The sequence below is a fragment of the Tupaia chinensis genome, unplaced genomic scaffold (assembly GCF_000334495.1).
Source record: "Tupaia chinensis unplaced genomic scaffold, TupChi_1.0 Scaffold143594_1, whole genome shotgun sequence".
Classification (NCBI taxonomy): domain Eukaryota; kingdom Metazoa; phylum Chordata; class Mammalia; order Scandentia; family Tupaiidae; genus Tupaia; species Tupaia belangeri.
Window position 1 is genome coordinate 313,815 of NW_006203440.1, and position 11,948 is coordinate 325,762.

Here is an 11,948-nt window from a genome sequence, read left to right on the forward strand (position 1 = left end):
TGCTGGTCCCAACTGTGTACTCTCTTATGTTGCAAAAGATAAGAAGAGTGTCTGTGTTGCAGAAAAGCAGACAGCCGAGAAACAAAAAGGCAGCACTCCGGAGAGAGAGGAGTAACTTTTTAATATGCAGGCAGGTGCGGAGGAGTTAAACACTCAGAATCTCTGGTCCCACTTAGGGGTGGAGCACAGTCTTTTACTGGGAAGTTTGGGGGAGGGTCAGTTTCCAGTGGGCTAACGGGTAGCCTATCAGGAAAGAGCAGCCCATTGGAAAGATGCAGCCCAGAGTTTGTTCTCAGGAAAAAAGGGTCAGATAAGCAGGGTGTTCAGCTTCTTAAGGTCTCAGATTGTTTTATCACTTCAGAGGGGGAGAGGCAGAGGCAATGAAGTCACAGAGGCCTGGGATGGCAGTGGTCAGCCTTCAGCTATTGTGAATTCTGGACCCATCCACATCATCTGAAGGATTTTCCACACAGGTGACATTCCTATGTCTTCATTCCAATGTGCACTCTCATGGAATCTAGGGACAAAAAACCGAGTTTCCTATACAAATGGCATTCATATGCTTTTTCTCTACTATGTGTGTTTTCTTATGTTGTCTAATGGTAAAAAGATTGAAGGCTTTCCCACAAAGATGACATTTGTATTATGTTGCTCCACTTTGTATCTGAAGGCTTTTCCATATAAGTGACATCCGTATGGCTTCTCTCCATTGTGTATTCTCTCATGTTGTCTATGGGAAGAAGAAGGAGAGAAGGCTTTCCCAATTCAGATGGCATTCATATTTTTTTTTTCTCCAGTTTATGTTTTCTCATGTTGTCTAAAAGCAGAAGATTGACTGAAGGCTTTCCCACACAGATGGCATTCATATGGTTTTTCTCCAGTGTGTGTTCTCTCATGTTGTCAAAGGGAAGCAGAGTGAGTAAAGATTTTCCTACACAGATGGCATTTGTATGGTTTCATTCCAGTATGAATCCTCTTGTGTTGTCTAATTTGCAAAAGCTTTCCCACATAGATGGTACTCACACCACTACCTCTTGTATGATTTTTCTTATGTAGGTTAATCTCTAAGTAGTCATGAGGAGATTTTTCACGGTCTGTTGACAAAGGGTTTCTTTGCTGTGTGAGTTAATGTATCTTTTTTTTTAAAAAAATATTATTTAATTGATTCACTCATTTATTTTAATTTGACCAGAGAGAGACACAGAGAGAGAGAGAGAGAGAGGGAAAGGGAGAAAGGAAGCTGCCAGGTCTGGGACTCGAACAGTGGTTGGCCATGTGGGAGTGTCCAGCACCTTAACCACAACGCCACCTTCTGGTCCCCAATATATCTTGAGTCTATGCAGAACTGTGAGTGAAATCATTTTTCAAATCATTCCATTTAAATGCATCTTTCTGAGTATAAGAGTTCTGCTTTTATTAATGAGATGAAAGGTGGCTAATGATTTGACCACACATGTCCATATATTTCTTTTTTCTTTAATTATTTCAATTTTATTATTACTGTTTATTTTTTAATTTGACCAGAGAGAGACAGAAAGAGAGAGGGGGAGAGAGAGAGAGAGGGAGAAAGCAAGTCGCCAGGTCTGGGACTCAAACCGTCATTGGCCATGTGGGAGTCCAGCATCTTAACCACCATGCCACCTGACTGCCCCATATATTTATTTCTTTATACATGATCCCAAGACTAATCATTCAGTCATAGCCTATAATTTCTATTATTGCTTGCATATACATGGTGTGTGATACTGCTGCAGGCCAAAGATACTCTGTTAAGTAGCTTTTGACTGTAGGACTATCAGATTAATTTTGAAGACTTCAATATATTTTAATGACTAGATATATATAAAAAATAAAGAAACAAAAGAGAAAAAAAATATATGAACAATGCTTATGTAAGTGTTCAAATTTTTAAAAGATATCAGATTATGATTTTAAACTCATGTTAATTTTTTCACTAAATTGAAATTTTCTAAAACTTGGACTCAAAAAATGTTTAATCACCATTTAACTATAGTCAGGCAACTATAGTGCACAATTGTAAACATCTAGTCCCCATTTGTAGAACTTACCATTGACATTATCGTGGCTGTGTCCTTACTTGTCTGTTGCATGGATATCATTTCTTGGTTTTCACATGTACGTTTCCTACCTATATACCTACAAAGGAAAAAAAAAAGATAGCATAGAATTAGGGAAACAATAATACTGAAAAGCACCCAGGCCCATGTGAGTATGTCTTAAAAACTACCACTTATAGAAAGCAAACATGTCAAATGAAGAAAAACTTCAGATAGCTAGAATATATTGTAGAGCACTGAAAAATTAGAGAAGAGTTTTAGGATTGAAATATAAGAAAACACAAAATGGAGATGCTAAGAAGATAAAAAGATGAAAAACCTTCTAAGTGGAGGTTCAGGACAAGAGTTGTTATATGATAATTAAACTGCAAAAACATTCATATCCTTGGGGCCAGCAGGTGGCGTGGTGATTAAGGACATTGATTCCCACATGGCCAACTGTGGTTCGAGTCCTGGACCTGGTGGCTTGCTTTTTCATTGCCCCCATCCCCACTTTCTCGCTCTGTCCCTCTCTGGTCAAATTTAAATAACAAAAAGTTAAATAAAGTAATTCCTTTAAAAAAAAAAAACAAACCCTTAATATCCTTTAATTTTAAAACCAAAAGCTATGGGAAGAGAAGGCATAAATTGTGATTGATTATTTGAAAGAAATACTGTCTGAGAAATTTCATCCCAATGTTTTTTCTTACATTTTAGAAAACATCGTTCACTTAAAACCTACAGCTGATAATTCTAAGGACACACCCTGTCTATATTTAGGTACAAGTACCTACTGCTCCTTACCTGCACCTTGGATTAGGGAAATTCTCTTTGTTCCACCACCCACAGCATTTAACCTTGTTCCAAATGGAAAATCACATGTGATTTATAGAACTGATACCCTGTTTGTGAGATAAAAAGTACCTTATAGTTTTGTGCTACTGAGTAGGATCATGATCAAGTCCATGGAAGTCTACTGAGAACAAATAAGTTTAGTTGTGAAGTATAGTTGTGGACAAATAAGTCTAGTCTAGTCTAGTCTAGTTCACCACTCTACAATGCTGGAATCACATGGAAGACAAAGAATTCAGATCCTGGATTACCCTGAAACAAGCTGGGTGTGCACAAGTGTACCTGAGACCCTGACTGGAGGGATAGGAAAGAGAATCACAGTGTGATAGGACATTCCAATGGTGCCTGTCTTTCTCCCTCCCTTTCCTTCTCTCAAAAAACAAATTTAAAAAAGAAGAACCTATCTTGGAAGCCATACCAAGTTACACATGTAACAGAGAATCCATCAAAGATGTCTTATTGTATCGGGGAACCAGCAGTTAGCGTAATGGCTATGTCACTGGACTCCCACGTAGTTGACCACGGTTTGCGTCCTGGACACAGTGGCTTAAACTCATGCCAGGTGGGTATATGTGCATGCCCAAGATCCCAAGAGGAGAATGGAGGAGAAGGGATTGCTGCGTGGCCATGTGGGGTGGGGGGATGATTTCTTGCTTTCTGTCTCTCTGTCTCTGTCTCTCTGGCAAGCCAATGGGCCCTATAGCAAAAACCTCTCCAAACAAACAAAAAAACCCAGAGAGCACTATAGATAGATCCTTTCAGGTGTGACAGTATCCCTCCACCAGAGATTACACCATGACAAGACCCTTCTAATAAGTTATGTAAGGGTCCAGAGATCAGTCTAACTGATGGAGATGCAGAAAAGAGAATGACAATGCAACTGCAAAAGAGGCTTTTATTCTTTTCCCAGCTAGCTGGGGTCCAAGTTTCTGCCTGTTGCAGTGGGCCTTAACAAGGACCCCGAGCCTAAGATAAAGGGATCTTTTATAGTTCAGGATTTTTCATAGAATATAACACATACAAAGGAGAGGGTATGAGAAGCGAGGGTCCAGCTATCACCACCTGCTCAGGTCTAGATAAGGGCTCTCAGCTAAGGGTCTGGATGACCTTGCCTCAGAGGTGCTGGGCCCTCCCATTTTCCACCTATCTGAGAGTTCCCAGACTGCTGGTTTCTGTCCTTGAGGCCCTAACAAAGTGGGCTCCGTCCCTGAAGACTTAACAGTGTAGCAATTAAGCTAACTCGGCCCAGCATTCCCTAACATGGCGGTGATTAAGCTAACTTGGCTTAACAGTAACATTTCCCAGGCCCTTGCCTAGCTCTCTCAGGCCTAACAGTAACATTTCCCAGGCCCTTGCCTAGCTCTCTCAGTCCAACTCATTTCTCTACTGAAAGCTGGTCCAAATCTTCCAATAACACCCAATCCTTGACAGCTTGCAGAGAAGGTAGTATTACTCAAATTGTGTTCACTCCAGGCAGTCGGAAGAATTACTGTGTAGGATAGTATAGCCAGGATCTTCCCTTTTCCTACACGGTTCTGCCTCTGCTCTGAAGTGCTAGTGAAAGGGTTCAAACTATAGGAATGTTCCTTCAGATGGGGTTTCTAATCATAAGGTTCCCTCCCTCAAACTGTAAAACCTACTTTGTTCCAAAGAAAACAGAATCATCCTGTACATCAAACTCAGAGAACTCAGACACAGTTAACTAGGTTTCTCATAAACTTAAAAAGGAACACTGGGTAGGCTATCAAGTCCAGAAGAGACCAGAAACTTCACTTGCTGAGGAGATACCAAGAAATCCCACAGGCACACCTGCTACCAATAAGACTGGGTCCGCACACGCATCACAGTGATTTTTCTGGCAATTTGGGGGCACTTCTCCAGCATTCATAATACACCCATGCTGCAGATGAGTAAACTGAATACCATACACGTTAGTAACAGGAGCCTTCAGGAAACCCACGCTGTCCCCACACCCCCGACCTCCTCACAGCCAGTTTGGACTTGACCAGCTTTCCAGCTGAGCACAGTACTCAGAATGCAGTCACTGAACGCGCGTTCGTCGACCCAGACTTGCGGTTCCTGAAGCTCGCCCTCTTGGATGCCGCGCAGGTTCAGGGCCTGTACCCACAGTTCAAGTCCCAATCGCCTAAGATCCACCAACATTCGTGTTCCCAGCTGTGAGTCTGGTTCTGTTCCAGAGTCCTCTGCAGACTAACGAATGTTGGACTCAAGATGGCGGTGTGAGCAGAGCAGCAGCGCGTGCGCAGAAGAAAACCGAAAATGGTACCCATGGTCCTTTGCGGTGCACAATTAGAGGGGAAAATACCACAGTTCCCACAAGGCTATGCGCACTTCCTTAGCAACCAATGTAAACAAAAAGTTTCTGCTGATTTCTAGGTCAGTACTGTCGCCTGTGGACCAGGGCTTGATGGGTCAGTGTTGATTTCTACTCACGTGACAGCGATGCGGAATTCTTCTTTATTAAATCCTGGCATCCTTTATCCTTGACAACTTGACACATTTGTGAGACAAATGTAGCAATTGGAATATAGGCAAGTCAGTACATGATCTTAAATGAGTAGTTTTATTATCTTTAGGTTGGTTAAAAGTATTGCTGTTACAGAATTCATGATATTTTACAAATGCATTCGAAAGCATGAAATATATATATTTTTTACCTTAAACTTGCTAGCAATCAAGAAACTAATACATTGGGACCAGCAGATGGTGTAATAGCTACGTCACTGGACTCCCACATGGTGGACTATGGTTCCATCCCTGAAACCCAGCTTAAACTCAAGCTGGGCTCCTGTGTGTGTGTGTGCCCCAAATCCTGAGAACAGAGGAGGAGGGATTACAGCGTGGCCATCCCCTCTGGGGGCGGCTGTGTGTGTGTGTGTGTGTGTGTGTGTGTGTGTGTGATTTCTCACTTTCTGACTCTCTCTGGTGAGCCCATGTGTCCTATACCAAAAATCTCTCTACATAGAAAAGAAATAACACATTAGCTTTCCTTGGACCCATTAAAACGATGTTTGTTCTCGCCCATTAAACTAGTTTGGCAACTATAAAGGAGATATTGCTCATCTGGAAAAACTTCTCATGTATAGACTCAAATGAAAATGCAGGGTAGTCACAAGGAAGTTGTATTCCATCATCTTTGTTCCAATTTATACTTCCGCTGTCTGATAATGACTTGGCCAGAAACTCCTAAGCTCCAGCCAGTCATATAACATTAAAATATTTAGTTTTGTGGTTTTTTTTCTGCTGGGGATCTTGGGTGCTGGTTGGGTTATGTTTGCTTTCATTTTTATTTTTGGGGGTGTGAGATGTCTTTTCCTTGGCTTTTTATTTTCTTCTTCCCCCTTGGCTTCTCTAGATTTAGCCACAAACTAGGCAATGGGTTTCACAGAGGGGTTTCACAGTATTCCCATTATCACTTTTTTAAAAATTAATTTTTATTTACTCATTTTACTTCATTTATTTTAATTTGACCAGAGAGAGACACACACAAAGAGGGAAAGTGAGAAAGCAAGTCACCAGGTCTGGACTTGGTTGGTCATGTGGGAGTGGCCAATGCCCTAACTACCACACCACCCACTGTCCCCCACCCCACTATCACTTCTGTTCCTTTTCAAACAGGGAAATGCTGGGATCTAGTCATCCAGGTTGATGTGTGCTTGAATGTGGGACATTGGAGTGGGGTGATGCTGGAGACGTGCTCCAGCCGGAGTGGGCTGACTCAATGGAGGCGATGCAGGTGAGAAGAAATCAGGCAGAGACCTCTATGTTCTTTGGCATCTTCTCAGATGACTACAGTCAGAGCAAGCTCAAGACTGCAGCATCTGTGGCTAGGAGACATACATTTTTATTGAGGGATGTTTACAGGAGTAGGAGGGATGAGGGGGAGGTAAAAGATTCTACTCTAGAAAGCATGGGAACAATAATCATAAAACATCATGTACTGTTCTGTTTGATCAGGTGTAATCAATCACAGCCCTCAGGGCGAGGGAGTCCATCTGCCTGACGCATTTTCTTCCTAGACCTTGATTGCCAGGTAGGGCCTTCTGGATGAGGGGTTTTCAGCAAGCTTGATAACTTCAGCCCCAGGCCGGAGGCCTAGATAGAAATCTTATCTGGTTAAGTAAAGACATGGTTAATATATACTAAAGTAGAATATATTATCTCTGGGGTAATCTACAACTAAGGGGGTGAGCCTAATGTCCACATGGAAAGAAATGTGGTCTTGTGAGCAGCTTAATGACTGACCTAAAGGTTATTCTGTACGTGTAACCCTACAATGGCTATAGCTCAGGGGAGCAGCAATTTTTCTTGTCTTGAGATCAAAGGTGACTCATGGTCTTTGTTTGGGGCATCAGTACCTTGGGGATGAGCCCCTGAGCCTCTCCCAGCTACTGAGGTCATTTTATCAATTTAGTAGTTTTCCATTAATCCAAACCTTTCTAATGCTATCTATGTAGTCCCCAGTAGGATAAATGAATGCAGAGTTCTTTATTGATATTTTCCAGGCAAGGGGGGTAAGTCTCACAAAATAATTCCTGTTCACGACCACCTTAGGGGTCCACATTCTTTCAGGATTATTGGTTTTATTGTAAAAGTTATAGTAAGGCTGGGGGTGTTATTTTACCCTTACGGGGTACCGTAACAACAGTAAAGCCCATGGCAGAGAGATTGAAAGCAAAAATAGCACAAACCAGCACAACAAACACAGTTGAAAGTTTGAGCTCATAGCTGTGGCCTTGACTGCAGCTCTTCTTACCCAAGCCTTGCTTAGACATGAGAGGCAGCTCTTTAGGCTCTGCCTGTGTTGGCTGCATGGCCTCTGCCAGGGTGAGATTGGGGGCAGGTGGATGAGGGATGTGGGAGACTTGACTTTTGCCCAAGACCTATTCCCTGGTTTGGCCTTTTTCTAATATATTAACATATGCCCTGCCTCGTTCAATTTCCTTGCTCTTATTTGATCCAACAATCATTTCTTTGTGACTCTGTTCTGCATATCTGTGGAACTCAGTCTTGATCTTTCAAGATCCCTGTTGTTTCAGAATTTGGAATTCCTGAACTCCCTTCCTTGGGCCTTTGGATCCCAGTCTCTCTCTTAAACACCTATTTACATACAGGATGACTGGCATTGGTTGGAATTGGTAGGACCTGCTTGATACTCTGGCCTTTAGGAAATGACTGTCATTTCCTCTTTTTGTGGACCTCAGTCTTCCATTCATATGAATGGATACAGTGGGTTAGCAGGTAGCATGGAGATTAAGGTGGGTGGATCCCACATGGCTGACATTGGGTTGGAACCCTAGACCTTGCAGTTAGAAAATCATGCTAGGCACATATGTGTTCATGCCCAAAATTCCAAGAGGAGAATGGATTAGAAAGGATTATGGCATGGCAGTCTCCCTGGGGTTGAGAGGATTTATCTTTCCTCCTCCTCTCTCCAGAGAGTACATGTCCTACAGTGAAAAGCTTTTAAAAAGTAATAAAATGGAGACAGTAATACATACTTAGGTGTGTAGAGCTCATCCTGACCCCACTTCTAATAATATAAAGGCCAAGAATGCAATTTTCCTCTCTCAAGGCCAAGGGAAGGAGTCTCAGGAATGATACCTAGGTATTTCCAACACCAGCATTGTATTGTAGATCTCAGTGTTCAAATTTACACTTCTCATGTTAGTTATCCCTAAGGAGTTTGCTGTTTGTTTGTTTTTGAGAGTTTTTTGCTATAGGCCGTGTGCACTTGCCAGAGAGACAGACAGAGAATGAGAAATCACCCCTAGGGGGTTGGCCGCACCACAATCCCTTATCCTCCATCCTCCTTTTGGTACTTTGGGCATACATGCACATACACCTAGCATGAGTTTAACACACCAGGTCCAGGACTCAAACTGTGGTTGACTACATGGGAGTTCAGTGACATAGCCATTATGCCAACTGCTGATCCTGGGAGTTTGCTTTTTATACTTTTGTTACTAAAATTGTTTCCTTTATTTTCTTTTGGGGTTCATTTCTTGTGTACAAAGATATAATTAATGTTTTTATGTTTATCTTTGTTACCTTGATTTCTTTTATTTTACTGAACTTGTGTATTCACTTACGGTGTTTACTCCTTACGATTTTCTAAATAAAAGACCATGTTATCTATAAAGAAAGAAAATTGTCTTTATTCCAATCTACATAGCTTTCTCTTTCATCTTTCTTTCTCTCTTGCATTGTTTTATAGACCACAGATTAGTTTATTTTTAACACTCATATGCCATGAATTCATAGGGAATAGGTTCCAGTAGCTCAGGCTCCTTTCCATTGGTTATCACAAAGTGTGCTTCTCTGGGTGGAGCAGGCTGGTGCTTTAGTTGAACCCAGGTACCTTTCTCTTTGGCTTCTTTCTTTTTCTGGTCATTTTCCTTCACACATTTTAGGAAGTTACCTTTGCTCTTAGAATGCTTACTATGCTCAATACGCCCATTGATTCTCTTGGCAAGAATCTTACCCTTAATTTTTTTGTTCACAATACCAACAGCACGCCAGGTAACATTGTAGACTCTTTCAGTTTTGCCATGGTAACATTTGTGGGTCATTCATTTTTGGACAGTGCCATTCCCTTAATGTCTACAATATCACTTTTCTTGTAGATTCGTATATATGTTGCCAAAGGAACAACTCTTTGTTTTCTAAAAGGCCTAGAGAATATATATCGGTGCCTCTCCTCTTTCCTCTGGAACTTTCTTAATTAATAAGCTTTTTTGGTTTTTGCCATTGCCTCTCTTGTATTTCTTGTGTGTGTGTGTGTGTGTGTGTGTGTGTTGTTTCATATTAGCGTCTTGTCATATTATGATCCTCCTGCCTCAACTTCAGAAGTAGCTGTAACAACAGATGTATGACTTTATTTTTTCTTTAGGTTTTTGCCATAAGACACATGCACTTACCACAGATAGAAAGTGAGAAGCCTCCTCCCAAGGAGGGATGGCCATGCTGCAATTGATGGCCATGCTGCAATCCCTTCTCTTCCATTCTCCTTTTGGGATTTTGGGTACATGCACACACACCCCTGGAGTGATTTTCAAGCTGCTGGATTCAGGATTCAAACCATCCATTTGGCCACATGGTTAGTATCCAGCACCTTAACCTACTGGCCCCCACACACCTATTTTTTTAAAAGTTTTTCCCCCCCATGTGGAGGAGGGGGGGAGGGAGGGAGAGAGAGAGAGGGAGGGGGAGAGAGAGAGGAAGAGAGAGAAAAATCACCCCTAGGGGACATGGCCATGCCGCAATTCCTTTTCCTCCACTCTCTTGAGATTTTGGGTATACACCCATGTACCCAGCATGATTTTCAAGCCACTGGGTCTGGAACTTGAACCACAGTTATCCATTTGGGAGTCCAGTGCCTTAACCACCACACCACCTGCTGGCCCTGCACACCTTTTTAAAATGAGTAAACTTCTAATCAGAAACCTCATGTATAAAAATATAAAAATGGCAGATAAGTATATATGAGGGTGATCAACATTGCTTGTTACCAGAGGAAAGCAAATTTTAAAAGCAAAGTGATCCTACTACATTTATCTTAGAATAACAAAAATCAGGCTGAGCAGTAGCACAGTGGTCTAGTACTGCACTGATGATGCTGGATCCCACATGGTTAACCAGGATTTAAATTTCAGTCCACTTCCTTAAAAAACATACAGGATGGGTTTGCACACTAGCCCAGGATCTGGATGCAATGGAGAACTGGAGCATGACCAGACCCTTGGGGGTGGGGGAGTAGGATCGGAGCTATTTATCTCTCCCTCAATGCCTTCAGTCATTCAAAAAACAAACAAACAAACAAACAAACAAACAAACACACAAAACCCTACCAAAAACTGACAATAACAATTGCTAACAAAAATGTTTAACAACATTGATGATTTATAGCCAATTTGGAAGACACTTCATCCATTTCTTACAAAGGTAACTATAACGTCACCATGTAATTTATCAGTCATACTCCTAGGTATTGATATCCTCCAAATGGCTTCTTCAATTGACATTTCAATCAATTGAAATATCAAGTATTGGTAGAATGCCCAATTCTGCATGCCCTCATTTAGATAAAATGCTTAAATATTTAAAAAAGAATAGCAGAAAGTATATTACCATTTTTTTATGGAACATGTCATTGTCTTAAGTGTTTTTGAAGAAAAAATCATTAATGTAGCTTAGCAACACATATTTTGACACTATAGCTTCATGCTTATTATAAGGTCTATTCCTTTTCTTATTATAAGTGATTCCTTTTCTTATAAGTGAGAGAAAGCAATTTTAAAATCACTTATTTAATTTTCTATTATTGTATTTTAATTTGATTGGAGAGGGACTAAGACCAAGAGACAGAGAAAGTAAGAAAGCAAACCAGTAGGTTCGGGACTCAAACTATAGTTAGCCACATGGGAGTCTAGCACCTTAACCACTACACCACATGTCAGCCCTGAGAAAGCAATTTTGAAAGGACAACCGATGCCTATGAATTTTTTTTTTTTGAGAAGTTTTCACTATAGGGTTCATGCACTCACTAGAAAGTGAGAAATCACCCCCCACCCCCCGCCAGGGGGATGGCCACACTGCAATCCCTTTTCTTCTATTCTCCTCTTGGGATCTTGGGCAAGCACGCACACACGCCCAGTGAGATTAAGCCACTGGGTCCAGGACTCAAATCATGGTCAACCACATGGGAGTCCAGCGACATAGCCATTATGCCAACTGCTGGTCCCTATAAAATGTCTATAAAATTTTAGTAAGACACAGAAATACACTTTCTTGAATAAACAATATAAGAGAAACAAATAGAAAAACATATGGATCCCAGTATTAAACAATTAGCTATTAATGAGAAACAGGAATATAAAGTATACATACAAAAATAAAAATAGATCATAGTATCAGCTTCCAAATAAACATGTACAAAAAGGAGTATACTGAGTGCATTCAGTTAATAAAATTTTTTAAAAATAATTAACTTAATTAATTTAATTTGACCAGAGACAG

At 41.1% G+C, this 11,948-nt stretch overlaps 1 long non-coding RNA gene across 2 annotated transcripts in view; it reads right to left on the reverse strand.

Annotated features, from left to right (window-relative positions):
* The window catches only part of LOC102500000 (uncharacterized), a 29,435-nt gene continuing 17,487 nt past the window's right edge, over nt 1-11,948 (reverse strand). The window contains exons 2-3 of one of the 2 annotated variants that reach the window (XR_336814.3): nt 2,070-2,157; nt 1-517 (exon numbers count right to left, since the gene is read on the reverse strand). This is a non-coding gene — a long non-coding RNA (uncharacterized LOC102500000). Of the gene's footprint in view, nt 518-576; nt 731-2,069; nt 2,158-11,948 lie in introns of those variants that run through there. The other variant, XR_001369469.2, reaches the window with a different exon arrangement.